We start from the raw sequence: 4,201 nt of genomic DNA, 5'->3' as shown, positions 1-4,201 counted from the left end.
GACAAATTTGTAATGTGAAATAGCAATAATATGTCATGAGGTAGAGAAGAAAATCACATTTACCCCATTATTTTCTTAAACCTCATATATACCAACTTTCAAACTTGCATAAATATTCAGCTAGTTGTAAAATTTTAACTGGAAGAAAATGATAAATATCATTTACTTACCCCACTATAGTAGTTATTCTGTAACTTCAGGGAAAACATCCAGCCATATTCTTCAAGATTTTTCTCTTCTTTTTCATTCTTTTCCCTTTTCTGTTCCTTTTTTTTTTTTTTTTGGATATTTTCTTTATTTACATTTCAAATGTTTTCCTCTTTCCAGGTCTCCCCTTCAGAAACCCCCTATTCCATTCCCCTCCCCTGCTTCTGTGAGGGTGCTCCCCCACCCACCCACCCACTCCCATCTTCCTTCCCTGGCGTTCCCCTACCCTGGGGCATTGAACACCCTCAGGTCCAAGGGCCTCTCCTCCCACTGATGTCCAACAAGGCCATCCTCTGCCACATATTCAGCCGGAGCCATGGGTCCTGCCATATGTATACTTTGGTTGGTGGTCTAGTCCCCTGGAGCTTGGGGGTCTGGCCTGTTGATACTGTTGCTCCCTCCATAGGGCTGCAACCCCCTCAGCTCCTTCAGTCCCTTCTCCAACTCCCCCATAGGGGCCCCAGTGCTCAGTCCAATGGTTGGCTGTTAGCATCTGCCTCTGTATTTGTCAGGCTCTGGCAGAGCCTCTCAAGAGTCAGCCATATCAGGCTCCTGTCAGCAAGTACTTGCTGGCATCCACAATAGAGTTTTGGTTTGTTGGTTGTATATGGGATGGATCCCCAGGTGGGGCAGTCTCTAGATGGCCTTCCTTCAGTCTCTGATCCAAACTTTGTCTCCTTATTTCATCCTGTGAGTATTTTGTTCCCCCTTCTAAGAAGCACTGAAACATTCACATTTTGGTCTTCCTTCTTCTTAGACTTCATATGGTCTGTGAATTGAATCTTAGATATTCCAAACTTTTGGACTAATAGCCACTTATCAGTGAGTACATACCATATGTCTTCTTTTTGACTGAGTTACCTCACTCTACCTGAGGTTTTTGTTTTTTTGCCATTCTGATTGGTGTAAGGTAGAATCTCAAGGTTGTTTTGATTTGCATTTTTCTGATGACTAAGGATGATGACTTTTAAAGTGGTTCTCAACCATTCAAGATTCCCTGTTTAGCTTTGTACCCCAATTTTTAAATGGGTTATTTGATTTTTTGAAATCTATTGTCTTGAGTTATTTACATATTTTGGATATTAGTCCTCTATTGGGACATAGAGTAAGTGAAGATTTTTCCTCATATGTAGCTCGTAATTGTGTCCTATTGACACTGTCCTTTGCCTTACAGAAGCTTTTCAGTTTCAAGAGGTCCCATTTATTGATTAGTGATCTTAGCACCTGAGCCATTGGTGTTCTGTTCAGGAAGATTTCCCCTGTGCTTTTGAGGCTATTTCCCACTTTCTCTTCTATTAGATTCAGTGAGTCTGATTTTATAATGAGGTTCTTGATCCACTTGGACTTGAGTTTTGTATAGGATGATAAATATGGATCAATTTGCATTTTTCTACATGCAGACTGCCAGTTAGACCAGCATCATTTGTTGAAGATGCTTTCTTTTTCTACTGTAAGGTTTTGGCACCAGTGGAGGAATGGGGACAACTTACTTTCAAATATTATGGCCCAGAATTGTTCCTGCCTAAAAGAAATGCAGGGACAAAAATGGAGCAGATACTGAAAGAGGGACCGACCACCAACTTGAGATCCATTTCATGGGTGGGCATCAAACCATGACACTATTAATGATGCTATATTGTGCTTGTAGTTAGGAGCCTAAGCATAGCTGTCTTTTGAGAGGCTCTACCAGGAGCTGAAGACATGCAGATACCCACAGTCAACCATTGGACTGAGGTCAGGGAAAGAAAGAAGGAGCTAAAGGGTTTGGCAACCCCATAGGAAGACCAACAATGTTAACGAATCTGGATCCCTGGGAGCTCTCAGAGACTTAGTCACCAACCAAAGGGCATACATGATCTAGTCTGAGGCCTCTGGCACATATGTAGCAGAGGACTGCCTTGCTTGGCCTCGGTGGGAGAGGATACACCCAATCCTGTAAAGACTTGATGGCCCAGGGAAGGGGGATGCCTGAGGTGGGAGGAGCACCCTCTCAGAGGTAAATGAGGAGGATGAAGTGAAGAAATCTATGAGGGGGGAGTGGAGGGGGAGCAACATTTGGGATGTAAATAAAAAGATAATTAATGTAAAAAAAACTATCCTGCAAATAAATATTTAAAAATATGATAAGCATAAATAAGGACAATTAGAAAGACACATGGGACACTGTGGGATCCTACAGTTCTGTGTCCTTGTTATCCATGCTTGACATGAACAAAAGGACATCCCCACTTTTAACTTAGAACTTGTAGGGAAAAACAATATATATATATATTTTTTTTTTGGTTTTTTTGGTTTTCTGTTTTTTGTTTTTTTTTGGTTTTTTTTTTTTTTTTTTTTTTTTTTTTTTTTTTTTTTTTTTTTTTTTTTGGTTTTTCGAGACAGGGTTTCTCTGTGTAGCTCTGTCTTTCCTGGAACTCACTCTGTAGACCAGGCTGGCCTCAAACTCTGCATGCCTCTGCCTCTGCCTCCCAAATGCTGGGATTAAAGGCGAGCGCCACCACCACCAAGAAGTCTCAAAACAGGCCATTTGTTCTGGTCAGCATCTGACTGTGAACTATATGTAGTGTGCATTCAAGAAATGTTCCCTCTGGTAGATGCTACACAATGTTTAGTTCTGTATTTCCTAGGAAGTCTCGGTTAGAACGATATGTTAAGCTGATTTCTTCCTAGAAAATTTCAGGGAAGTGAGGTCACAGTGTAATGGGAGCAGCCTTAAATTTTGCTAGAAGAGAAATCCTAGCACCTAATAAGAATGTAAAGACTTTAAATGTTATGAGGTTGTGCTAAAAAAAAAAAATTCCATGTGTGGGGGATGCATCACATAACAAATCACTACCTGCCGGGCTGTGGTGGCGCATGCCTTTAATCCCAGCACTTGGGAGGCAGAGGCAGGAGAATTTCTGAGTTTAAGGCCAGCCTGGTCGACAGAGTGAGTTCCAGGACAGCCACTGTTACACAGAGAAACCCTGTCTTGCAAAACAACCAAAACCAAAACCAAAACCAAAACCAAAACCAAAACCAAAACCAAAACCAAAACCAAAACCAAAACCAAAACCAAAAAAAAAATAAAAAAAAAAAAAAGGAAATCCCTACCTGATTTTCAATTTTCCATATAAAATTACTCAGACAATCCTATGTCCGGCCTGAAATATCTCCAAAGAAAAGTAGTGATTTCTAGTAGGTAGGGCTCTAGTTTAACCGAGGAAGAATTTTGGAGAAAATCTGAATGTGAGAGAGGATCTGCATAAGCCATTCTCAGGGTCTGTTCCCCAAATGAAGTTCTGAGTCTTCTGCTGCTAAGCCCATGGGTTCCTGCAGAGGGGGTTCTCTGAGGGTTGCCTCCGGTGCCTACGTGGGGGCCGTGGCAGGTTTATTTGGACTTGGTTTAGGTGTTGAGAGACTTGGGTGAATACAGTAAGGCATTTCAAGCTCTTCTGTCTATCAATCGATCCCAGAGGAACGCTGATTCTGAAGCAGTATGGTCCCTGAGCACCGCACACCTGCCCTTAGCTCTAAGAGACCCCCTATGCAAATATCACCGGATATAGTTCTTCCTCATTTCCGTTTGGAGAGGCGTGGGCGAGGATCTCGGGCAGATTTCACGAGGAGAAGCAGAGGAGAGGATCCTTCTGCCTCTCCGGCTGCTGCCGGCGCCACCGCTGCCTGGTCTGCTAAGGGGGAATTTCTCTCCAGAATCAAGGTAAGGTCCCTGAAGCGACTAACCCATCACCCACGAGAGAGTAGACCCCAGAAAATGTTCCTTCCCCGGCTCTTGTGGGTTTGTCTGCCCTCCTTTATCCCTCGCTCTCGAAGGGATAAAGGCTATGGTCACAGCAGGTCCTGGAGAGGGACTGGGCCAGAGCTGAACTGGACTGAACTGGAGCCTTATTTCCAGTCAGAAGGTCTCAGAGAGTAGAGGGGTCCATAGGCCCCCCACACCCCCGCGTCCCCCCACAGCTCCCTGCCCCCACACCCCTCGACACCCTTGAATTCC

The 4,201-nt window shown here is 43.6% G+C and overlaps 1 protein-coding gene across 1 annotated transcript in view; it reads left to right on the top strand.

Annotated features, from left to right (window-relative positions):
* The first annotated feature begins 3,800 nt into the window (after nt 1-3,800).
* LOC116093466 (melanoma-associated antigen B4-like) overlaps nt 3,801-4,201 on the top strand; it is a 5,229-nt gene continuing 4,828 nt past the window's right edge. The window contains exon 1 of the mRNA XM_031374908.1: nt 3,801-3,907. The gene's annotated coding sequence lies outside the window, so the exon portion shown is untranslated. The remainder of the gene's footprint in view (nt 3,908-4,201) is intronic.

This window comes from Mastomys coucha, chromosome X (assembly GCF_008632895.1).
Source record: "Mastomys coucha isolate ucsf_1 chromosome X, UCSF_Mcou_1, whole genome shotgun sequence".
NCBI classification, from domain to species: domain Eukaryota; kingdom Metazoa; phylum Chordata; class Mammalia; order Rodentia; family Muridae; genus Mastomys; species Mastomys coucha.
The sequence above is the reverse complement of the archived record's forward strand: the minus strand, read 5'-3'. Positions and strand labels throughout refer to the sequence as shown.